This window comes from Rhipicephalus sanguineus, chromosome 6 (assembly GCF_013339695.2).
Source record: "Rhipicephalus sanguineus isolate Rsan-2018 chromosome 6, BIME_Rsan_1.4, whole genome shotgun sequence".
Taxonomy (NCBI): Eukaryota; Metazoa; Arthropoda; class Arachnida; order Ixodida; family Ixodidae; genus Rhipicephalus; species Rhipicephalus sanguineus.
The window spans coordinates 94,749,684-94,776,457 of record NC_051181.1 but is presented as its reverse complement, the minus strand read 5'-3'; the positions used below and the strand labels follow the sequence as shown (position 1 = coordinate 94,776,457).

General features: G+C 46.5%; 1 long non-coding RNA gene across 1 annotated transcript; it reads left to right on the top strand.

Moving 5' to 3' along the window:
- Nucleotides 1–14,018: 14,018 nt before the first annotated feature.
- On the top strand, nt 14,019–14,677 carry LOC125758796 (uncharacterized). The gene is made up of 3 exons (XR_007416422.1): nt 14,019–14,164; nt 14,243–14,290; nt 14,385–14,677. It is a non-coding gene; the product is annotated as an uncharacterized LOC125758796 (long non-coding RNA).
- The last annotated feature ends 12,097 nt before the right edge of the window (nt 14,678–26,774 follow it).

Genomic DNA, 26,774 nt, shown 5'->3' with positions numbered 1-26,774 from the left:
TTAAACGCCAGAATTGACCATCAGCGTCCCGCGGCGTCGGCGTAAAGACGATTGATGCAAAAATCAACACCACGTGATGACTTCACCATATGACGTCATCACGACGGCATAGATCACCAAAATTTGCGAAGGCATCGTGGCCACGATGCCTTCGAAGGCCACATGATGGCGTTATCGCAAGACATCGTCGATTGGTCAATGGCGAGCCGATCGCAGAGGCCCACCAATTCCGCCGATCATGGAGGCAGTGCAAAACCACTTTATGTGCAGACAGCTTTCGGATGGGGGCGGGGGATGATCAATACATTGACTAAGAAGAAAAAAAAGAAGACGGCTTTCGCCTTCGAGTTGTCTTAAGTGAATGCATAAATACACTGTCAGTTTTTTTCAACCAACGTTGAGAAATATGACGGACGAACAGCTTGAAGAAGCGCCTAGTGCAGCAAGTGCACTGTTGAACACACAAGAAGTTCATGCTTCGGCCATAGTGGCTCTGCATCAATTGCGGCAAGTTCGCTTTTTTTTTTTAGAGGCAGCGAATTCTTTTTCTTCTACGTATCCTGGTTAACAAAGGGCACAGGGGTGAAATAGGGTGCAGAAGACATATGTTTTATTGGGGAGGAGAAAATTCTGGGTAAATTCCATAAAACATTGTTAATAGAAACTGTCGAAGTCATGTTTTGGTATTTTTACACACTTGAACGAGAACCCAAGCATAGCTCCACGGTGCCACATCGCTACAAGACATACCTGTTTTGTGAATGCATAATTAAACCACCTAGTAAAGATGCTGTCAAGAAAAATCGATGCGTAAAGTTTCAAGAGAAATTGCACAGCTAATTCCATTTATTAGATAGATAGATAGATAGATAGATAGATAGATAGATAGATAGATAGATAGATAGATAGATAGATAGATAGATAGATAGATAGATAGATAGATAGATAGATAGATAGATAGATAGATAGATAGATAGATAGATAGATAGATAGATAGATAGATAGATAGGTCTGACTATAGCATGGCGTCGAGTGGAAAGGAGTCGGCGAAGGAGAGGGGCCATAGCTCCCTGCCATTTCCCTTTCTGAATATACGGTGCACAACAGTGTGCGGAAGAAGCGCATAGCAGAGGAACTATGTACAGTCGTGAGCAATATGAAAGGGAACACTGATATCGCCTGCGAAGCATCATAGTAGCTAGACGCAGTTGCTGACCACAGAAGTGTTTATAACACTAAATGTTCAAGCGGTAAGGTAATACGTCACATACGTATCCGCAAATCACGAGTAATCTTTAAGCACTGATTGGGTGTTCTCTTTCAATTCGCTCTCGACACATATACTTGTATAGTTAGCCATTATAAAGGGCTTGCGTGTACATGTGTAGCAGAATTAATAATCCTAATCAGGGGGGTTTTACGTTCAAAAACCACGATATGATCATTAAAGGCGCCGCAGAGGAGGGCTCCGGAAATTTCGACCACCTACGGTTCCTAAACGTGCAAAGCAAGCGCTTTGGCAGAAATGCGCAACACAGACCAGAAAACTAGCACTGCAGAATGATACTACGCTCAAGCGATTTTCCAAGAAGTATAGTGTATTCGTTCCCTTTGTCGTAGCGCGTGAAAGAGAGGAGAAAGTGCAACTTCAAAGCGGCTTGTTCTTTCGAATGCAATTCAGTCGAACCTGAAAGAAAAAGCAAACATCCAGGATAGCACCCGTCTCACTAGCGCGTTCTTCTTTTTTTTTACCATGGCGAGTACTCTAATGTGCCATCTGTTTTAAAGCGTGTTACAATGCCCCGACACGCTATTCTAACTGCCGCGTGTTTCCCACCGCTCGGAAAGAAAAGAAACGTCATTCCGAAGACCATCCTAGCTCGCTCCGCGGAACGGCGCGCCCGCTTATCACGGCTCACTGTTTTTCCAGAAACACAACCGCACTAACGGTATTCGCACGACCGTACAGGAAACTGTGATGGTGTTGCTACGCGAAGAAAATAATGGCGCTGCTCACATTCGCTGCGCGTTTCTGAAAAACATAGAAAGTAAGAGGGACCCTAAGCTTTTAAAGCAATATACATGAAGGGAACACAGCGAGAACGACAAACGTACACAGGAAACAAAGAGTAGAAAAACGAGAAACGATGCGACAAAAGGTGGTGGAAGTGTTCACAATGAAGGGCCACTGCGGTGCACTGAAAACGCGTCATTTCTTTTTGTCGCTATTGTGTTTGCTGCGAGAGAAATCTTTTTCACGGGCTCTAGCCGTGTGCGAGGAATGCTTGCAGTCTGGCTCAGAGAGATTAGCGCGGTTTTCGTATATATAAAAAAGCATTACGAAAGGAACGTCAAACGGTGTATGGCTTCTTCTTTAACATGTCTTAGGGTGAGCCTATTAAAAAAAAGGGGGGGGGGGAGTCAGAAGCTGGTTGTCCGCAAAGTACCAGCGGCCCTATGTGAAAACGCAGAGGGAATGTGAAGATTATGCCAGATATTTGAGGCGCTCTCTCGGCAGCGCTAATTACCTTCGCTGGAAGTAGGGGAACGCGCTACTGCAAGTCTTTTTGCAATGACGACGATGATGATTACGATGTCTAAAGAGGGAAAAAAAAACATTAAATGTTGGGGAATGTCTGAATCGGTAGTCACCATTGCAAGAGCGAAAATAAATCCCAAAATCCGAGAATTCGGAGGAGCAACGTACAAAGAAGTCCTTGAAATACACAAGACAACTTTCTTTTCACGTTGTTTTTTTTTTCTGATTTTAAATACTAAAGCTTTATGAAAGAAAAAGAAGGCGTAGGCTTTCGGTAGGGAGTCATTACAGTAGTGCAGCCCGTAGATGGCACTTTTTTATTTTACCGAGGTAATTAGAGTTGGGAAAACGCTGCTCCGAGAACTTCTCGTCTTACGGTATACGACAGGAGTTCCCGTTCCTTGTACTTTTCAGGACAGTATACAGCGGTGCCTATTGCCTTTTATGTTGACCGTACATCATTGTGAAGCTATTACAGCGAAAGCTGTTATCAGATCACAAAAATTAACAAGGGCCGTTTTTGGCGCCGTAGTTGCCCGCCGCCGCCGCCGCCGCCGCCGCCGCCGCCGCCGCCGTCGGTATCCATAACCACAATCGCTCGAAATAAGAAAAAAAAAACGAAATAAGAAAAAAGATGGTTGATCCCTCCGTCATAGGAATCGGAATAACACGAAAGTAAAGCGTGCCCTTGCAGAAGTAACTGAATGTTTACTATACATTGATATAAGAGAGTTTGCACAATGTATATTGATGTTTGGCAGCTATAGCACCGTTATCAATCATCAATAATCAAAGTGGATGCACCCACTTTGTTGATTGGTGGTACACCTCCATCCCGACGACTAACGTCAATGTTAAATGAAACCCTTGGGGTAGCTGTAGTAGTTAACGGTGAAAGCGTAATCAGAGAACGAGATTTGACAGCCAGAAGAGCGTCGCATATTGGACGCAGAACTTGGTCGCCATCCCGCAGCATGTTATTATGTGATTGAACAGAACGGCCGGACTAGAGGGAAATGCAAAGCGCGTCGTGCCGCCCTGGCAGCCCGGCTGCGATTTTTCTCGGGGCGAGCGCGTGAGCGGGGAACGCGGCGTTACAGCCAGGTGAGGCAGGCGCGCGTCGCAGAGCTATTTTCGGTTTGGATTAGCGTGATTATAGTGTACTAGAATAATTCCAGCACACTATAAGCGTGATGCTATGAGCGAGGCCGACGCTTTTACGACGCCTGGGCTAAGATAGCCACCTCGTGGTGTGTTAAGGCATTGCAAAAATTGAACTTCTATTGATAACGTGCCGAATGGGACGGACGTGTAACGCGTTGCAGGTGCTAATCGCGGAGGTAGTGACGAATTCCTTTACTTTACCGCTCCCAGAGGGCAACACCACACCGCAGACCAGGAGAGTGGTAGATATAAAATGCTTGTTTGTAAAGCCTCTAGAGTCTGTGACCGTGGCGCAGTGTGTGTAGCTGCTGCGCTACGGTCACAGACTCTAAAGGCTTCACAAACAAGCATTGTGGATTGCGTGCCCGGCATCTGTTGTTGCGGACCGAGCGGTCATGGGTTCGATGCCCGTTGACGGAACTTTTTTTTCTTTGCCATCTGATTGTGTAAATTTTTTCGACGTCATTTCCGTGACGGAAATACGTCACTGAAGTGTTGGTGGACCCCGGCATAAAACACTTTCGTGTTAAAAATTTTCAGGATGGAACGAGGTTCGAACCTGGGCCCTCTGCGTGGGAGCCCAGTGTTCTACATCAGAGCCATGCCAGCGCTTGAAACTGTTTTGCAAAGAGACCCTATACGGGCTTCATGCCGGGAAGGAACCACATTAACGTATGTAATGAAGCGTGGTAGAAGAGTAAAATAACAACCAATTGTCACACAACGCGAATTCTGTAACCAGGCGTCACACAATACGAATTGCGCAACGAGTGGGTTGTTGAATGCTTCCAACCCATTACAAAGGGGTCTGCCGTAATTCTTCATCATCATTAGCCACAGCGTCAACACAGTGCACATAATGCCTTACAGGTGTTTAGCAGGTCCCCGGTTTTGAACAGAATGACGAAAAATTGCATAGTGGCTGCTTCTCTACTTCACAAAAATTATGATTTACAGCGTAGTGGGTTCATCGCAAGTGCTCTTCTATTGGTTGCTAAGGAGGCTCCTATGATCCATTTCCTCAGGGTCTCAAAAAAGTTAATCCCCTCTCTCTATCTCTTTCTCACGTTAGCGTATGTTATAAAGCGTGGTGGGAGAGTGAAATAAAGACCGGGCGTCACGCAATGCAAATTACGTAACTAGTGGGTCATTTAAAGCTTCCAACTCATTACAAAAGGCTCAGTCGTAATTCTTCACCGTGATCAGCCGTCGCATCAAGAAACTGCACATAATGTCCTACAGATGGTACCTCGCTTCTCCGCAGAATGACGAGTAATGTCGTGGTGGGTGCTTCCCAACTTCACAAAAATTATGATTTGTGGCGTAGTGGGTACGTTGCTAGTGTAGTTGTATTAGTAGCCACAAGAGAGTTTACAACGGGCTCTAGAAATGCCGCTCTTCAAGCTTTCGCTGTTACTGTGCTGCGCCTTCCGCGCAGGCCTGGCGTTTTTTTTTCTCGTTTCACTACAGTGAATATGAACGGTACCCAATGCTTGTTTTATTCTTCTTTTTTTATTGGCGAATATCCACAGCTGAGGCTTACCGAGATTCGGATGGTACTAAAGACAAAACTAAATTATTACGGAAATAAAGAAATCTGGACAATAAAGTGAGGCAACTTCTGCATGACGTCCTCGTATCTTTGGCAAGATTTCAACTTTTGCTACGTTCGTACATTTTTTTGTTTATTGTCGCTTCTTCGCCATCTTTAGAAAGACAGGGTTCGCACGCTGCCTTTTACGCCTGTAGCTGCGTGCAGTATTTGCCCCGCCTCGCCCGCCCATGTGATTAAAAGACGAGATGACATACGATCACCTACGTGCCCCCTGTCCCGCTCACCACGCTTGCTTGCGCCTACGGGTCTCAGTTGGCCAGCGAAGCCTCCCATGCAGAAGATATCTCCATTCTGCATCATGCAGATCTCGTTAGAAAAATAAAATTTCTCTGTGTATCCAGGAACTGTCGAAACTTTCACTCTTTTTCATTTTCTTTCCCTCTCTCCTTCCTCGTGTACATGCGTATGCGTGTATTTTTGTAGCACAACTTTAGTTTTCATATATCTTAGATGCAAAACATTACCTTGCCAGTTCACTCAGCCGCGATCTCAAATGTCCATTTTCGGCTTATCCGAGGCCGTTGCATGCGAGCGAGAAGAGGCCGCTGACACAAAAGTAAAGCGGAGAAACGTGATCAGTGACAGCGCTAGCACTCAAAGTGTATTTGGAAGGCATGACTCGAGCAGCGCCTCTTTGCGAAAAAATGCACGAGCATACGAGGTCGTCCACTAAGAAAGAGGCTACGAAAACAAAAGAAGACGAAAACTTAGATATCGCGCGCAACTGAACGAATGGCATTGTGGCGTTTCCGGCCGGCCAGGTTGAAATGACATGAGTCGGCACTCTTGCGTATTCCTCACGCCGTGTAAAGACGTGAGCAAAATATGAGAGACACCCGCTCGTCCGATTCCCAAAAAGTACCTTTCACTTCGCTTCCGTCGGATATTGAAGCCCGGTGACATCGCAAGGACAAGTTCAATGAACTAGAACTTCTTTGTGTGCGCGGTGAGCCGTATTTTAAATGCGAACCATTTCTTAGCGAACCTCGGGCACTCTGAGCGTTTCTATCTATCTAGCCGCCTACGTCTGGGCGCCCTCCTGGTCGTCTCCATAACTTGTAATATACCGAAATTGGCATAGCAGGGGATCAGTGTATGACGAACACGATTCACTGGTCATGCCATGAATAACGCAAAATACCTGGCGCGTACGTCATGAAACCCTTTCTCTCAGTCACGTCAGGCACATACCCGTAAACCAGAGTTAATGTTATGCGGGTATGTGCCACAGGTAATACAGAGTCTCAACCAACACAGTAACCGCGAACACACACATTGACGTGCAAGGAAAGTGATGATGATAATAATAATTGTTGGGGTCCTATGTCCGAAAACCCCGATATGAGAGACGCCGTAGCGAAGGGCTCCGGAAATTATGACCATCGGGTCTTACTTAACGTGTACCGAGATCGCACAGAACACGGGCATCTAGCATTTCGCCTCCATAGAAAGGCGACCGCCGCGGCCAGGATCGAACCCGCGACCTTCGGGTCAGCAGCCGAGCCCCTTAACCGCTACACCACCGCGGCGGACGCAATGAAAGCGGCGAAACTGAAGACAGAGCGCCTCTGGAAGACGCTCAACTACCATCCACTAGTCCACGTAGTCCGCAACATGGCCCACGTGGATTACGCAAAAACCGGCGTCAGTGCTTCCTACAATAAATCTGTTGACAGAACGAGGCCTCTCATCACTACCGGTGACCTCAACATTGATTTATCAAGACCCAAAAACGCTTGGTCCTTATACTGCGTGAAAGACGGATTAGATGTGGAGAGGGCATCAAAAAACCTCGCTGCCACGTCCACGACAGGAGGCATCATAGATCATTTCATCGTAAGAAGCATCCAGGATTTCCACCAGCTGTACTATACCTCGCACTTCACTCCTCATAACCGTGATCACGAAAGGATCCACTTAACAAGTTCGGTCCAGCTGCTGGCGCTCACTGATCACGGTGATGATGACCTTGTTCAAGAACTGTCAAGAACCCCTTCTACATATACATGCGGGTTTGTGAAACGTGCGTGCGTTCTCCGTCATTACGGACAAGTATAAGCATTAAAGCTGTGACTGTGACTGTAACGTACGTGCAGTGCGCCTGCGCGTGTCATTCGGCTGTGTACATATCTGGGGAAACTTTCCTGAACGAAGTTTAGTTGCGAGTAACGCCTGTCCTGTGCATGTGTGTTCCTTCTTTGCCCTGTTCGGATTCGCGCTATCCAGTATTGAAGAATATAAGCACTACATATCAGCTTACCGCGTCTGGTGTTGGTAACACCCATGTTGCTGTTACCATCGTTACGCAACGGTAAAGCACTGGTTATATAATAGATATGCGACTCTTCAACATATGAGTGTGCGTATACCACTTCCATATTCCTCTAGCGTCATTCCGTAACGTTTCGCTCAATATGAAAAATTACGCCACAGTCACCATCCCGCGCATGCTTCGCATAACATCGATTCCCACGGTACGTGGGATCTGCCATATTTTTTATGGAAAGCTGAAATTTGGCACATGCTTTCGTTATGTTTCAGTTATCTATATGAAGATTCAGATTTTACACTTGAAGTCCTGTGTCAGGATGCTATAAAATAAACCTGTTATGAGAACGTAAAGTCACTTTAATCGCGTGTCAACGTTTTCGTGGCGGGCTTGCAATGAACCGTGTAATAAAATCTAAACAATACAAAAATAATGTTAATTGTAATGATATATTAAATAATGACGATCACAATAATGATAACTCCTCATGGTGTGATCAAAGGTGCTACTGGGCGCAGGAATGGGCGGCCCACCCTGCGGGGCACTCCGTTTCTGACACAGGAGGTTACTAGCACTTTCACCGATGACGGTGACATTTTGTGGCGCCCTATTTCAAGTGAGGCGGTGGCAAAGAGCCACCCAGCCTATTTTTTGTTCATGTTTTAAAGCTGTCTAGCATAGTGACTATCTCTTTCTGGTTCTCTTGTATCTGCTAACCGTAGCCATTGTTTATACATTTAACAATTACGTGTTTTTAAAGACTATCGCTATATGAAACTTTTACCTGATTTTTTTTAAATAATACTGTAAATGTCTCCTGCTTATGCCTGCAGCAGACTGGTTACTACTTTCACCCGCTTTCAATATCTGCGCTTCATAAACGCTTTCCACTGCTCCCACTGGGTGAATATTCCGGCATATTATTACAATACGCTGCTTAGTTACCGGACATCTGCTGCAGCTGACTCATACGTAAACTTGCAAGGAACAATTTATCTCGCAGGTATTTTTCCACAGAAAGCAAGCATTATGATTTCACGAACGCATATTCAAAGCATGTTCGTAAGTTAGAGATTAGCTGCAAACGCGAGATGATAAGAAGTGCATACCAGATAATCAGGACGTCTTGATGGGCTAGTTCGTTCACTGTAATAACTGAGTGTTAAATGCGCATTATCGGGAAACGACACCACGAAAGAAGGGACACAGAAAGATAGCGCGCAGAATAATTTTGCTGCATTCTTTTGTGGTGTACAACCTCCCAATTTCACGCGTTTAACAATCACTTAGTACATGTAACAATAATATAACAATAAATGTTGGGGTTTTATGTCCCGATGCGCGATATGATTGAGTGACGCCGTAATGGAGGGCTCCGGAAATTCCGACCGTTTGGGGTTCTATTGCGTGCACCTAAATCTAGGTATACGGGTCTCCAGCATTTCGCCTCCACCGAAATGCGGTCGCCGGGGCCGGAATTCGATTATGCGACCTTCGGGTCAGAAGTCGAGCGCCATAACCACTACACCACCGTGGCGTGCAGTCAGTACATGATGATGTAAGCGTAATGACACAACAGGAAGCAGTACATACAGGATGTTTTCTTTTAGGCAACACAGATTTTTTAATAAAAAACGCCAGGCCTGCGCTGAAAGCGCAGCACAGTCACAGCGAAAGCTGGAAGAGCGGCGTTTCTAGAGCCCGTTAAGCTCTCTTGGGGCTACAATACAAGTACACTAGAAAGGTACCCGCTACGCCATAAATCACAATTTTTGTGAAGTTGGGAAGCACCTACTAAGCCATTATTAGTCATTCTGCGGAGAAGCGAGGCACCAGCTACACGTCTGTAAGGCATTATGTGCACTTTGTTGATGCGACGATGGATGACGATGAAGAATTATGGCTCAGCCCTTTGTAATGGGTTGGAATCTTTAAACGGCCCACCAGTTATGTAATTTGCATTGGGTGACGCCCGGTTGCTATTTCCCTCTCCCGTCATGCTGTATAACATACGTTGACGTGGGAGAGAGACGGGGGGGGGGGGGGGGGCGAAGAACTTTACTGAGACCCCGAGGAAGTGGATCATGCGCTTATGGGCTTCCTTGGCAACCAATACAAGTGCACTTGCGGGGAACCCACTACGCTATAAATCATTGTAATTTTTGAGAAGTAGGGCAGCAGGCACTGTGCCATTTTTCGTCATTCTACGGGGAGCGCTGGTACCTGCTAAACCCATGTAAGGCATTATGCGCACTTTGTTGATGCTGTGCCTGATGACGATGAAGAATTATGGCAGAGTCCTTTGTAATGGGTTGGAAGCATTCAACTACCTACTCGTTGCGCAATTCGCATTGTGTGACGCCTGGTTACAGAATTCGCGTTGTGCGACGCTTGGTGCTTATTTTACTCTTCAACCACGCTATATTGCATATGCTAATGTGGTTCCTTCCCGACATGAAGCCTGTATAGGACCTTTTTGCAAAGCAGTTTCAAGCACCGGCATGGCTCAGAGGTTGAATACAGGGCTCCCACGCAGAGGGCCCAGGTTCGAACCTCGTTCCATCCTGGAATTTTTTTCTTATTTCGTATTTTTTTTTCTTATTTCGAGCGATACTGGTTACGGACACTGGCGGCGGCGGCGGCGACGGAAAACTACGGCGCCAAAAACGGCCGGTGAAATGATCTCATAACAGCTTTCGCTGTAAAATGCTGTGACGGTCAGGCCCCTATCGTCTTCGCAAATGAACTCTATACGCCGAGGCGGAAAAACTATGCCGCGCCCAAGGTTACGTTCAAATGAGCAATTAACAAAAACTCGTCCATTAACGTTTTAATTTAGGGCAGTTGTTTATACAGAAGAGTTGTAGGGCGTGACATTCTATGGCATGCTCATTTTTAGAAATCGCAGAAAGCGCCCGTATATTATTATAAGATAATAATCACCGAAATTCAAGACCTCGATCGAGGCGAAACTGAAACTGAGCGCACCGGGCGCACAGGTGATCCACCAGCCCTGTTAAGTCAGACGGGAAGCTCGCGTGACAATTTTTGAAAAAAAGGCGCGTCGCAGCAGAATATGGTCTGCAAAGACGGCAAGTCATCCCAAATACCCAAACAGACCACTTATTCTTTGCGTTTGGTGTGTTGTGCTTATCCGTTCACTAACTCGTTCACTTGCCCGCGAGAAGTAGCGCCGCAGTGGCTGCCACCTAGATTTAAGCTGTACAGTGAAAGAAAAAGTAGAAATTGCGGTTTTCTGCGTAACATATCGCACGGACAGAAGATACGAAACAAATAAATTTTGGAGCCTCTTAGCAGCAACAAAAAGATGCTGCCTAGAGCTTTAAAACCGTGGTAGAAAGACTGACAATGTAAATGTGACTGCGGTATGTGGCATCGCAGTTCGCATTGCGTCTGAGAGGTTCCGCCGCGGTGGAGCAGTGGTTGTGGTGCTCGGCTGCTGGCACGAAGGTCGCGGGTTCGATCCTGGCAGAGGCAGTCGCATTTCGATGGACAGGAAATGGTAGAGGCCCCGTATACTGTGCGATGCCAATGCACGTTAAAGAACACCAGATGGTCAAAATTTCCGGAGCCCTCCACTACGGCGTCTCTCATATTCAAATCGGGGTTTTGGGACTGAAGACCCCAGATATTATTGCTATTTTGCGCCTGAGAGGGTTTCCATGTAATCTCGCGGTGTTTTCTCTTAGTGCTGCGCTATTCTATCGTTGCGCATGCATTGGCTGTTCTTCTGTTGTAAATGCTGTACAAACACAAACGAAACTCTTCGCGTAAGTCTACCAGCAGTTCTAGAGTTCAGGCGTCACGGGCACCATATCCGTGCGCCAAGATCTCATGCATAATTTAAGTCAAAAACATTGTTCCTTTTTTTGCGAACAGTATGCGGATTTGTGTATGCTGAAGTTGGATATAAAGAGTTGTGTAGAAGAAGCAGTTCCTAGTAAGGAAATATGATTATGAAACAATGACGGTGATCTGTAGGGGTTAAATAGGGTCTTATCTTTGGTTAATTAGTAGTTTTAGTGAAAATACATTTTTCATTTCATTTCATTTGGATGACACGTGAGGCGACTAAGATTTGTAATGCGCGAGAACCAGCTTGGGCGTTTTTTTTTTTGTGCATTAAGAATGATTTGAACGAAAAAAAATCAACCAACTCGGCTTCGCGGACGCCGATCAAACAGCGAAGTTGGTGGCGTTCCCTTCGTCAGTCTAACGCATTTCTATGTTTTGCAAGTCTTTCAGATACGTTGTATCGCTGCTCTTTATTAAGCGCTCTTTGTTAAGCTTTGATGGGGTGGTATAGTTTTATTTCATCTTGACCATGCCACTCTTATGCACAGGTTTACAAAGAAGCCTTCGATGCTCCGATATGTCGTAGGAGTGCTTTTTATTAAACACTCTTTGTTAAGCTTTGATGTGTTAGTATAGCCACCACCATAGAGTCAGTACAGACTCTATAGAGGAAAAGCTCCCGATAGGGCCCATGCATTAGAATCTCTGACCACAAGGGCGCCGCCATTGCCGCCATTACTATACCGTGCGAGCGTTACCAGCCCCTGAGACGCATGCTAGACTTGACGCTAGACTTGCATTAGGTTTTCGCCGTAATTAATGAAAGTGAGCACACGTGAGGTCGAGTTGTAAGTACGTGTTAACAGAAATCGCAGAAGACGGCGCATTGAGACTCACAACTCAGACAAAAGACGCGCAATCGGCCGCGATCTCGAACTCAAGTGGTTTTGGTGGCGCTATCTAGCAAAAGTGCCTGCAAACGCATCCTCCTTAGCCGCGGTTCCGCGCGCAGTAAAATGCCTAAATGTCCTTGAGTCTTTCCCAGAAATCTTTCAAATAAACGTTGAACGCTGTCTGGATGTTGCTATTTGTCAAAATTCCCGCCTTCGACTTTTGTTGCCAATATTGCACTCATGGAATAGCGCTACGTCTAGCCGATTTGTACACAAACGCAAAGGCAGCAATCACGAAGGCACAGTAATGGCGTTGTTCGTGTGGTCGGTGCTCTTCCGGCCCAGCTTTTCCTCTAGAATCTGTACAAACTTTACGGCCACCACCTTTAACCGCGAAGTATCACGTGACAGCGGTGTGAATGTGATAACCCGCACGTCATTTGTTGGGCTAACTGTTGACTTCTTCATTTTTAGTGGACCAGTGGTGATAAGTGGGATTTATTGAAGCGTGTAGTGGGATTTACCCATTTCCGTGGCATATACGCGTTTATGATGATGATAGTTTTCTGATATGTTGGTTGGTTGGGTGATCCTTAGCTACTTGGCGCAACCCACCACTGGGGATCGGCCATGAAACGGGTGGTACCTTATTTTAGAAATAAAATTGATTTACAATCCGAATGTGTTTAGGAATGGATGGTTTAAAAATAAATTCACTCGTACAATCCAGATTTTCGCGCACAGATTTCTGTGGCACATACCCGTTTGTTGGGCTAACTGTTGTCTTCATTTTTAGTGGACCAGTGTTGAGAAGTGGGATTTACCCAACGTCTGTGACGCATACCCGTTTATCATGCCCGCAAGCATTACGACGGATCCCGGACACGAAAGGCTTGACCAAGAACACCTTCGCGCTTAAAAAACAGGAACAAGGGCCATAATATTTCCTACATTGCACGGAACGCTAACGCCCAGAGCTCTGTACCAAGGGGCATTGGCTCCGTTCAATAACCCAGACAACACATTACATCCCAGGGACTTCCCAAAAAAGTCCAAACGTCCCACATCCCAACAAGGTGGTTTTTAGGATGTCCTTTAGACATGTGCATAGGGATCATTCCTAAAACATCCCTTGTAGGATCTGATTGGGACTTCAAGTTAGCGGTGAAATAAGCTACCGTGTTGAAAATTGGCGATCCTAAACAATCGGAAACAGCAACTCCGCCGGAGAGCATGGTTGGCGCGCGTGCACAATTGCATATCTACATGCACATGAAAAACAATATATCCGCGTTTTTTGTGAAAGTGTTCGTTTGTTTTTTTTTTCTTTCTAAATGTCGCGCCGTTATGAGGACGAGGGATCGATTGCTGTCTGCGTGCGCAAGTGTTGCACTTGGTAAAGGCGGTACAGCGGTACTACACCGTAGCGGTACGGCGCACGTACTCGCGCCACGCACGCCGTGCTTTTCGTGAAAGATCAGAGAACGGCGGCCGCACCGCACGAGCGGTGGTGTGGTGGTGTCGTATTTATAAAAACACCGACATATTAACTTTAGAAGAATTGAATGAAATATTGTTATTTTATTGTTTTCTTTCTTAGGTTTAATACGCAATTGTTCTTTAATTGCGCTTACTGCGAGCCAACACCTGCTCAAATAGTGGACGATTTCCTGCGAGCACTGCGCAGACATTGCCATCGCCATCATGGCGCCCGGCGTGTTTGGAGTTCGGATATATCAGACTCTTCGTTGGCCTCGTTTTTAGGTGTTTGATCCGTGACGTTTCGTCGAAAAATCACAAGCGCGCATGCCGTAGGTGTTTGCCTGGTTGCAAGATCTTGCCGATTTCAACGTTTTTCCACCTCTTCGGTAAGTACTTGACATGCCTGGATTACTGCAATCAGCACGTTCTTAGCACTTTCTTCTTTGGCTCCCCACCGCGCGCAGGTTGGCGTACGCTGAACTGGACCCTCGCAGCAAGAATGGCACGTGGGAGTAAGTTTTATTTGTGACGCGATTTGGTTTATCTTCCGCCGAAACTGTTAAGCTCACAATGCTGATATGTTGTTGTTGTCGGCCACGTGTGTAGATTGACACCGCGATCGTGGAACACATGGCTGATCTGCCTCGAATAACTGCAAGCCGGCGCGTGCGTAGTGCCGTGGAGAACGATCAGAAGTCCTGGACGACAAAGAAAAAAAACTTCAAAGGTTTGTTGTACATGTTTTCCACGGCAACTGACATAAACGTAAAAAAAAAATTGGAATGGTCAAATGCATGTGTCAAGTTTAACCATTTGTAGTGGGCTGTGGACATGAATTAAGCATTGCTGCACACAAGACTGGCTTGCCCTCAGTTTATGCCCAGTACGAAATTTTTTGCTCTCATTATGTCACCATTTGTAAGAAAAGCCAGAACTTATGTTCAAAACAGCACATATTCATGCTATTCTTTTATTCAGTTGCACGTGTGAGTCCTGCTGCTGGCCATCAGTTAGCCGGTTATCGGAAGAAAAGGGCACAGCCCAGTTTTGTACTGGTATATACCGTATCGTTTGTGATTATGATCATGATTTTTGTCTTACTGAAACAAGAAACTGAAAAATGTATGTTGGTGTTTCTGCTACATCTCTATGAAGCAGCAGAACCTGTTGCTCAGTCACTTGGTGCATATTAGCAACTGGCACCTTGTCTGGCTTCCCGATAACTCCGCCTTTTTCCACTGCATGTTGTTTTCATCCTTTACCAGCAGTCAAGTAGTTTCACACAACCGAAATGACCAACTAGCCCACTCTGTTTGTCAAGTAGGTTTTACTTCCAAACAAATGTAGCACGTTTGTGATAAGCACTGTTGCTCAATGATATTCTTTTTGCATGTGCTAGCTGTGTACACATATTACATGATCTTTTTTCTTTTTTTTTTCAGCTGCTTCTAGCAGTGGTGCCCCTGGTGTGCACCTTTACCCCAAATGTCTGCACCTTTGCCTACCGGTAATGACATAGAATGTGCTCAGCTTCCTTGACATAGGCATGCAGGTTACGAGACGGAAAACGTGCAGCTTAGACTTCATGCTTGTAAATGCGAAAGTCGTAACCGACATAATTAGAGTAAGCTAAAAGGAGAAATTTCTGCTTATGAGCAAGTAATTGTGAAGCAGGTTTTACTGCTCTTAAACTAGCAGACATGCAAAAACACAGTTGTGCTATGTTTGTTTTGTGCGCCACTTTCATGCATATTTGTGCTTGCAGTGGATATGCATATACATGAAGGATTTGTTTTTGTTTTCCTCAGCTGCCTCTGCGAACTCCGCTCCTGGACAACAGCTAGGAGGCTCTGTGTTTAAACGCGTGCACCTTGGACGTCATGCTCGTAAATACCAATTCCTTTGTCATTCCTCGCATGAATTTCGTTGGTAAAGCAATAAGTAAAATTGTGCATTGTTGTTTACAAGCACTTCAGTATGAACCAGGCTTAAAGGAGAAGGGACCGACAACTGGCCAGATCCTGTCAGAAATGAAAAGACCGCGCTAGATACTGACATATTCCACCATTCTTTTCGCGCTGTGAGTAGGATTTATATCTCTCAATTGTGTTTAAAAGTAACAAAAAAAAGGCATGTTGTGCAACCTATCGCAAGAGCCTTGAAGCTAGATTGCGGAGTTGATCACTTTGCTGTACAAAGTCACGTAGTCTGATACCGTCATGTGTGCCATTATTGGTCCTAAAAATATTAGTATGTATATTACTATCCATCCCCACTCTATTCTGTGCTGCTTATGAGGTAAAAGGAGTTGCATGGTGACAAGTAACGGCGCTGCCTTCGCGGTAGCCAGTGGACCATGTCGAGCCGCAGCGCACGCGCGCGAGTACACACACACGCAGTAAACCGCCGCGCTCGAACACGAACCGCTGTCACGCTCACTGTTTGCATCATGTCTTGTCACGTGTGTATACGACTTCATATCCGTCGCAGATAGAAAAATTCGAATTACAAATGTTTCACGGCATTTTCCACATCACCATTCCTTGATTATACACTCTGACTGGTAAGCTTTCTGTCGCGTTAAAGAAAATAGGTACCATAAAAGTTGGTTGTCGGTCCCTTTAACCTCTTCACACACACACAGGACGAAATAGGCATGCTATATCCCCGTTGTGCACCATCTTTGTGCGCTCGTGTGTGCAGTATGGACATGTACATTAAGGCTTTGTTTTTGTTCTCAGCTGCCTCTGCGAGCGCTGCTGTTGGACGCCAGCTGGAATGCTTTGCGTTTGAAAGCGTACACCCCAGATGTCATGCTCATAAATACAGAGTTCTCATGATTCTAGTGTTGACAAAGCAATAAGTAAAAGCAGGCACTTGTGCATCTGGAATGAGGTTTAACCCTGTCTCAGGAGACATAAGACAATATAGTCATGCTATGTTCCTGTTGTTCACCATTTTCATGCATGTTGTGTGCAGTACGTATACATACATGCAGGCTTTGTTTTTGTTGTCCTCAGCTGCCTCTGCAAGCCCTTTTGCTGGACGCCATGGAAGGCCCCCCACTCGAAAGTGTGCACCTTAGACTACACGCTCATCAATACCAAGTTCTCTGTCCTTCTCGGCATGATTGTAGTGCCATATAATAGTGAGGCAATTAATCATTTTTGCTGGTCACTTGATGTTCCATGCATGTTGCTTGGTTTCTGAACACATGACTTGGTTTTAAGTTATCAAGTTATCTATGTGAAAAAAAAGTGGGTTGGTTGGACGAGGAATATGCTTTTCTGGAGAGGCAACTGGCTCTCTCAGGTAGGGGGTGGTCGAGCGCGATGAAGCAAGTTAACATGTTATGGGAGCAGATGTCCCACCCTTTTGAAATAATCCTGCAGTAAAAAGTGGCCACATGTCCCAATAACATCCCACACGCATGCAGTTTTGAGACATCCCAAAAAGGTCTTTTTTTGTATCACTTGGGATGTTTTTCCACCTTGTGTGGCATGTCTTTTGGATGTCCCGAACTCCCAAAAGGGATGTCATTTGGATGTCCCTAGGATGCCTTTGCGTTGTCTGGGAAATTAAGGTTTATTCGAAGGCCTTCCGGTCTATAGTACCCCAACCCGTTACACTTGATAAAAAACACATTAGGCTTAATAGATAGCGCAGACGTTAAACTGAGGCAGTAAATATGGTGCACGTTTCCCCTAACGACGTAGCCCAACGATCAGCAACAGCTCCTAGCTTGGAGAAGAGCGAAGAGAGCCGCTACACAGTTTTTCTACTAGAAGCAACACCCTACACGTTATCACTGGAGCTTGAAAGCAATAAAAAAGTATGTGCCCCAGTACAAAGAGATGCAGTTCAGGTCATCTAGTTCGCATTACCAACGACCCGTGTAAATTCATGAGCGATTGCTTTGAGATACCCCGACTGGTGATAGACGGTGAAGTGTATCACAGGAACAGAACTATCAAAGCAAGGTAAATGGTTACATGGGAAAAGGAAAACAAAAGCAATTACCTGCTCCAGTCTTAATTACGCTTGACAGTTTCTGATTTCGTGTAGCGCTGCAGAGGATAATATGAAAAAGAGTACAGCTATTTCGTCTATAGGAAGGGTCACCGTTTTAGTTTTGGCCGTTGCGGTTGCAGAGTGGTTACGGTGTTCGTCTGCTGACAGGAAGGTCGCGGGTTCGTTTCCGGCCGCGATGGTCGCATTTCGAGGGAAGCAAAATACTACAGGCTTTTGTGGTTAGATTTACGCGCATGTTAAAGTATTCCAGGTGGTGGAGGAAACTTTGGTGCCGTCGGCTACGCCGTGCCTCATATGCTCATACTCATATCGTGGTATTGGTACGTAAAACGCCGGGTTTTATTAATATTATCAAAATTATTTTTCATGTTCGACTGTATGGAGTAGGTTGATAGAGCTGGAAGGAGAACATTATCTGAGCTGATACGTTAACTCTCCTATTATGATTATCTTGATTTATGAAGATAAAAGGCTTAGATGTCTAATCAAACGCGCAAATTGACCGTCAGAGTCGGCGTTTCGCGGCGACGGGCACAGCACGAATGATGCGAAAAATCATAATCACGTCACCATGTAACGTCACCGTGGCGTCACCATGTAACGTCATCACGATGTCACAGATCGCTTAAATTTGTGACGTCATCACGACGTCACAAATATGGCGCGACGTCACGTGGCGCAACATCACATGATGCCGTCATGATGTCACATCGTAGCTCGGTCAAAGGTGGGCCGATCACGGAGGCAGTGCAAAACGAGGTTAGGTGCATGGATCTTGAGGCAGTGCAGAACCACGCTAGGTGCACAAAGCTTTCGCAGGGTGCCGGGGCTGGATCAACACATCGACCGAGAAGAAAAAGAAGATGGCTTTCGCCTCCGAGTCATCTGAGGTGAATGCTTAAAGGACCCTCTCATTTCTTTTTTATTTCGCTACTTCGTTGGTTGTGACAAGAAGCCATTCTTCCTTAAAGGCAAACTCCGGTGATTTTCTGACCATGTCAAAGTAATGGTGCTTTTATGTTTCCGGGACGCTCCTGTCACGAGTCCGTCAGCAGATATACTCGGCAAATGGGACAATAATTTTAAAAAAGCAAAAAAGCTAAGCACCGAAACCGAATCCCGACCGAGCCGTACTGCCTTCGCGTGACGTATAAGTCGGCAAAAACCGGAAATCATGCAGGGCATGACGGTCCCGCCAGCGCGCAGTATGAAAGCGTTGAAGAGAAGACGCTCAGGGGAAAGGTGACCCCGTGGTAACAGCTGTACCATGTCTGGGACTGACCGTGCTACGTGTCCAATTCCTCGGAGCTGTCGGAAAATGACAGCTGCGATCCGGACGCATCTGGAGGCCAACTAAAATCGCCATTCCTCTTCGATGAAGCAGACCACGCCTGTTTAGTTAGTTGCTTGGCTGGTTGCGCATTCCACCTCCAGGTGGCGCCAGCTGTCCAGGCGGCTCAAGTATGTGGGGCCGCGATCAGGTAAAATGTTAACGCTGAGAAGTTTGCGGACTAACTTAAGCTTCTTAATATTGTTATGGGAAGAGTGCGCAAGTCTAGCAATAGCGACGTTCAACATCGCGTTGGTAGGGCCGAAGGAATTTAATGTAAGCCAAGTACAAGCCGCCTTTCGCACGACGCGCAGCTCACCGTATACTGATAGTCCCAGTCACGGTGCACCCTGTATACGTTATGGAAAGTGTTTCCGTACGGTAATGATCACGCATGCGCACTCTTCAGTCGGTACGGTATTACCTTACTTTCCGTGCGGTAAACCGGCCCTGCTAGTTAAAACACTAATATAAAGACGCGGGGTAATCGTTAGGCGCGAGTGTTTCGTGACTGTCAAGGTGATACGGGGAATCGTGGGCAGCCCACAACGCAACACCACTTGCCGCCCATCGCACGCACGCCCACAAAGAAGTGCAATTCGCAGGCCCAGCCAACGAAGCGCTGGCCAAACAAACACGATTGTTGCCTTGTGGATAGCAGACGCTGTAGTGGCACTTCGGTTCCGTCACTTCCGCTTGCCAAAAGTGAGGTCACGCGCACAATGTTGCCAATATTTCTGGGAAGCAAGGTGGAGAGACTCGGGCTAATCAATAAAATTCATTTGTAATGAATCTGCGTATCTCTCCAGCCTGTAATTTGGCATAAATGACGCGAACCTGCCAAGAAACGTACCCAGCGAATTTTATTGAAATCATTGACCTCGAAAAATCGCCGGAGTTGGGCCTTTAAAGGCTGCAGAACATTGCAGCATAGTGCAACGTTGTGTGAAAAAAGCTGTTTCTTCTTCTGGGTGGGCGGGAGGGGGCGGGGCGATCAATATAACACACCGAACAGAACGCGAAGAGGATGGTTTTCGTCTTCGAGTCGTCTGAGGCAAATACGTAAATAATTGTGTGACGTTAGTCTTCTCGGTCTTTGAAAGTTCCTCTTGTAAGTGCATAGCTCCTTAGCTTTCGCCTTACTTTTTCGAGCATTCCTCTTTTAGTTCAAAAGAACCATAGCAATCGCGACACGACATGCACCTTCACAACTGACAGTAAACGTCCGCCTTCAATTTCAACAACTCTCTTCGGCGTTGAGCATTTAGGCACTTGGGTATAACGCCCGAATGAATCATCGTTTGCAGATAACCGTGTCATAAGGCGAGATCTCCGTTTAGGGCAGAAAGCACCAGTCTGCAAAAACGGTGCTTACATCCGAATGTTCACGCGTATGCAGGTTCAGGACAGTTTGTGCAAACGCTCGTAGGGAGCGGAACGTTCCTTTAATTCCATTATTTAGGGAACAAAGTTTATGGTTTACAAAATCCTGCTCGATCAAAGAAGAAGATGGTAATGTCAACCGGTTGTCATACATCTAGCATTGCGGGTTCGTGCGCTGCAGGCTGTAAATTTCAAGGTTTCGCAAAAAGCCGGAAAACGCTACGAAAATATTCGTTATTTGTAGGGGTGTGCGAATAGGGAAATTTAATCTCGAATCGAATTCGAATGAAATAGTGCCGAATAGTGGCCAAAAATTTCGAATATCGAATCGGATATAAAATACAAAGGACTTTATTGAAAATTGAAAGAAAGAAGAAGGGTAATGCTGTGCTTCATCGTCATGAGTGCTCCAGGCCCAAAACTATTCGGCCTCCCGTTCACAGCAGCGTTTTAACTGCTTGCCGGAACGATGAGAGCTTCTGAACGAGCGGAGCATTGCGGAAATGACAACTGCAGAGCGTGAACAAAATTTCACATGTCAAGCCAATCACCGAGGGTTTCGCGGGCCAAATTCGAGACGTTTCACGGCGCTTGCAGCGTACGCGATCGAACTACGCAAGAAGTACGTACCTTCGTTTCAGAAGCAATGTTGTGAAGGGCTTGATAGTGTTCTCGCGTGTATTCTTTTTGCTTACAGAAATGGCATAACCTCCTTTAAGATAAACACGTGGTCGATTTGAACCAGGATATCGGTGAAAGTTTCAACGAAACACGTACTGTACAGGCGTTAGCGTTAGCTTTAGCCACCCCACCCTAACCAAGTTGCACCGTTGGCCTTTTTAGCGTTTCAGATATTCGTCATGTCGAATTATTCGAAACTTCGAACACTAGCTATTCGAAAGTCGAATCGAATTATTCGATTAGGTATTATTCGATTCGAATTAGAAACTCGAATATTCGCACACACCCTAGTTGTTTGTGTCCAGTTATTCTTATATACAACGGCCATCGATCAGAGCTGCAGAAGGCCGGAGGCACCACACACACACGCACACAAGAACAAATGATTGTCCGAGTTGTCACAACAGTAGTTCTCTATCCCTCACTTTGCTGCAGTTGGTCCGTTTAACTGTTTGCTAATTTAAAAAAAAATCCCATTTTAAGCGCAAGCGCGAAGCAATGAACGCGATAGCAACAAATTGCAATGTTATACAAAGTGAGGCTGGCAGTTAACTCTTTTAGACCCAATCTCGCGTAACTCTGCAAAACGCTAGTGTAAGAAAATACGGCCGCTCCATGGAGAGATGCTCTTTCCGCATAATCCCTTCGCGTTCAGAGCGCAGCACGTTGAAGGGTACACGAGCCGTCCGCTGATGACAGCCGAGATAGCGCGCACGCCAGCGATCGTGACCACGCCCTTTTGTTCAAAGTTCGCAGTTGCTGCTCGAACAACCCCCGCCCCCCTCCTCCCGCGCTTTTAGGAGCTGGTTCGCCAGGTTCTTAAGCTGGGGCAAAGTCCCGCACCGTAAGCGTAACCTAAGTTCCAGAGGCGACCGCTACAGGCGCAGCTCGCGCGAAAGAGAAGTTTTCTTCCTCTTGTTCTTCGACCGCCTTGATGATGATATTAAAGCAGGCAAAACCACATATAGAATAGCCAACTGTATCATGCGCACGCTCGCGCGAAGTCTTCTTCCTCTTGTTCTTCGAGCGCCTTGATGATGATATTAACCCAGGCAAAACCACATATAGAATAGGCAACTGTAGCATGCGCACGCTCGCGCGAAGTCTTCTTCCTCTTGTTCTTCGAGAGCCTTGATGATGATAATAACGCAGGCAAAACCACATATAGCATAGCCAACTGTAGCATGCGGCGCTCGCTCCACTATGGCAGTGCGCTTAGATACTAATAACATGAACGAAAAAGACAAGGCGGCGGAGCGGAGGGCTCGCGAGGCAGCAGCAACGCGGGCTCGCCGCCAAGACCCTCTGGTGAGAGCTCGCGGGCCGCTGAGAGACGTCAGCGTAGTGCGGACCCCGAGATACAAGCCCGCGAAGCCGAAGCAGCGCGGAGACGGCGGCAAGAGAACCTCGAAGAGATACAGGTGCGCGATGCAGCCAAAAGCGGTCGCTACCTGAAGTTGGTGGCGCCGACGCGCACTTCAAGCGCGATTTCCTCTGCCACACGTTCGGCCACAGCTGCAAGGTCTGCGACGGCTTGTGGTTCGACAACAAGCTGACCACAATCGCTACTATAACAACGTGTGACGTCTTTATATGACAGTAGAGGAAATGTACGGAGCATTCACGGTTTTTCCGATTATATGCGAGCCAGTTCCTCAATCATCATTCGCTTCGTGGATATGGCGTGATTTTCATGCTCTTTCAAGACGGGCGGGGCGTTTCCGCTCTGCTTCTACGGCAAGCCTCGCACGTGGACTGATGTTATCGCATGCACCCTCCCAGCGACAGAAATGGGCGGGCTCATTTGATCTCTGCTTCAGTCGCGCTCGTTGCCCCCGCTCACGCTCTTGTACCCGCGGGTAAACATACGATGCGCGGGGGGAGTTTATCGATGTGGATTTTATACGGAAATCGATGGCGTCGGCGACGCCGTCCATATAATTACTATTCATATAATTACTATCGCGTGTCCATATAAGTGTCCATATAATTACTATCGCAATAAAAAAATATTCTAGCAAATATGTATCTATAGGCTGCGTTCGACTGTGTCTAATACTCATTATTTTGAATGGAAAAAAGACTTTCAATTTGATAACTTAACGCTCAGAAAAACGAGTTTTTTTTTTGGCATAAAATGCGCCTGAAAAACATAACACAGGGTGTCTCAGAAGTACTGACTCAAAGAGCGACTCGCTTAGATAGTTGTTGCTGGAAGTGGGCATAGCAAAGCCAATATGAACAACATGATTCTGTATAGAAAAAACAGAACGCAGTGCAGTTAGTTACTCTTGAATCGATAGAACATTGGAAGAATACTACTTGCTTGAATGATGCGTCTGGGAACGCACTATGTGCGCGAGTGTAGCTGTGCGGAGTTTAATTACAGGCGTAAATTTATATTACAAAGAAATTCACCACTCACCAGTTAAAATTCATGCGCAGAACTCTAGATTTTCAATATTCAGTCGCAAAACTCTACAATTGAAATAATTTATTCAGTGAAGCTGTTACAAATTACTGTGACTAATTTAGAGGAGAGGTAAATTAGTTAAAGCCGTAGTTATTCTTTCCACACCGATGTCCTTGTCACCCAGCTTTCCGCTAGGAAAGAGCTCAAATGAGGTGTGACCATTCTGAAGCAAAGAACACTTTACGAGTGATCAGACAGCAAGATGGGCACTAATAAGACGTCTGTGTCGTTTGTGTATCACGAGCCATATATTCGCGGCTGCAGCCACTGAAATGACAAAAAGGTACATGAAAAGAAGCTTATCGCCAAAAGCCGAAGCCAAAGCATGAATCGCGCGCAGTAATGTGAGGCACAAAATTTAGGTAGAGTTCTGAAGACTAAAAAAAAAAGGAAAACATGCCATTTCAATTCCTCAATTCATAACCGGGCAACGTACGCCTCACAGAGCCTGCATGTAGCCGAGGCCGTGAATTAATAGCTATGTGCGTGACGGCGGGCTCTTTAGACAACGGTGACACAGATCACACACAAAAAAGTAAAAAAATGAAAGGTTCCGCGAATCGTCTTCAACAAACGAGAAGCATAAAATCACTTCTTAGTATAGGAACCTTGCTCTCGGCCTCTTTCGTGCATAGGGCAGAAATGCGAGGGCCGTTGCTTCTGTCGCATAAACAACATCGCATAAACAATGCCTCTGCCTCTGTTGCCACATGAAACATATGACAATAAACTTAGTGACGCCCGCTCCATAACCAAGAGGCCAGCTGTCGCAGTCTTTTGAAAGTGCACTTTCAAGCCTCAAAAGGCTGAACTGAAAATACACCACAGATATATAAGTAACTGTTACACGGAAGCCGCAAAACACGTTCACAACGCAGTTTGACCATGAGACTAGCTTTGCACTCCGTGTGACTCCAGCTCAGCGATGCGGCACCGATTGCGGCGCCTGCGCCTCGCGGGCCGGCTTTGTTTACACTAGACGAACGTTTATTTTTGGGGCCCCCTGTTTGTTTTGTCCTTACGCTTTCGTGCGTGTACTCACACGAATTCGGTGTGACGTGCGATAGTTGGTTTTTCACCTCAAGGATGCCGCGCAGCCAGCTTACGCTCCGACGCGCTTTTCAATTCCCGCCATAACTACCTCTCTGCTCGGCCGGAAATTCCCATCGTCGCTTTTTTTATTTTCTGAACGCCCACCACACTCCTGAATTCATTGCCAGCTGCGTAGTATGTGTGGTACAGCGTACGCTTCGGCTGCTCTCAACAAGCTATAGCGCACCTTCCACCCTTTTGAAAATGCCAAGTCTCTCCCCGTCTTCGCACCTGCATATTTCATATGCCGTCGTTGTTGGGAACTAGATAGGAGTGAACTGCTCGCTTCCGTGGTCCTGCTTACAGCAGCGTCGCCGTCGTGAGAGTCGTAGTGTGTAGGTGCTTCTTTTAAGGTTAAGGCCCTCCTAGATATGAGAAGACGAAGGGGTTCATCATGTATAAGATATGGCTATAGCGGCACACACAAAGAAAGCAGAAAGGGAAGAAGCAATAACGCAATCATGACAGACACAAGCGATTAATTGTTTAGGTTCTAGAATACGCCAAGTAGTCGGAGAGCACTACAAGCAACGCTGTCGCTGACACAACTCACTTTTGGCGCTGAAAGTTCTCCAAAGCTCGCGAGCACCGCGTCGTACAGGCGGACGAATGCAGAGACGCAGATTTATACCACATTATCGTGCATATAGTATGCGCTGGGTCTCGCCATTCTGATTAATCCCAGTCCCTTCGTTGCCGCGTCTCAAGCTCCAGCTTTCTTTGACTAATTACAGCGAATTTGGGTATTGGCGCAAGCCTCTTCTTACTGCGTCACAAATTGTCTTCTTCGAAAACGTCGCACATTTCGCCATTCATGCCACTACCGGTCAACAAAAAAGTGTCACAAGGTCCAAGGACTTCGAGCCATCACCTGGGGCACTGCCGTCATGATCGACGGAGGTTAGGACGGGACAGGGGTTAATCCCCTCTTCCTCCCGCCTCTCCCAAAGGAAACTGCCCGACTAATCTTAAACAAAGTTTATTCATTCATTTACACGTCCCTTATGGTGCATTCAGACGACGGACCGAATCCGGATTTGTCGTAGACGCGCACGGCTAATCCGCGGATAATCCGCCTACAGGCGCATCCACATGACGGACGGTGTCCTAGGAGAGAACAGCCGGATTACTCTCGACCGCAGACTCTGCGCTCACCTGCGCCCGCTGGCAGCAGACCGGTTTGAGAGTATTCAACAACAACATAGAAGCCGACAGAACGCGAAGCTCGCCGAGCTTTGTCGAGTATTGTCGAGGACTTTAAACTGTTTCGTTGAAGTCGGTGTTGTTGCCGGAATGGCTGAATGAAAAATCACACCGATGCGAAGGCGATGCGAAGCACAGGCGAAGCACAGGCGATGCGAAGCAGTCTTTCGGCATGTCGAGCCCGCGTTTCAAAGGGGAAGTGGAGAGGGGGAGGGGAAGTGAAGAGGGGAAACGGAAGTGAGAGAGGGGGAGGTGAAGAGGAGAGGAGGTGTGCTGAGAGGGTTCGCGCATGCGCAGTAAGGGTGGTCACACCGCACACCACCACCACCACCACCACCGGTTTGAACTCCGCCATAAGATGCTTCGCATCTAAAAAGAAGAATCTGCTTCACAGAGAGCTGCTGGAGACTGACCTCGCTGCTGTCACGCGTGGGGCCCCGCATACGAAGGGAGGATACAGTGATGCGCCGATATCGGTAGTTTTTTAAATGCGAAGCATTTCTTAGCGAACCTCTGGCACTTTGAGCGTTTCTATCTACGTATCTATCTATCTATCTATCTATCTATCTAGCCGCCTACGTCTGGGTGCTCTCATGACCACCTCATTTACTTGGTGTAGACGAAAATTTGCATGGGAGGGTAAGAGGATTTGACGAATATGATTGCCGGGTCATGATATGAATAACATTAAAATCCTGTCGCGTACGTCGTCAAACCCTCTCCACTAGACACGTGTGGCACATACCCGTTTACTACAGGCCGCCGTGTACGGGTATGCGCCACAGGTGATTGACAATTTATA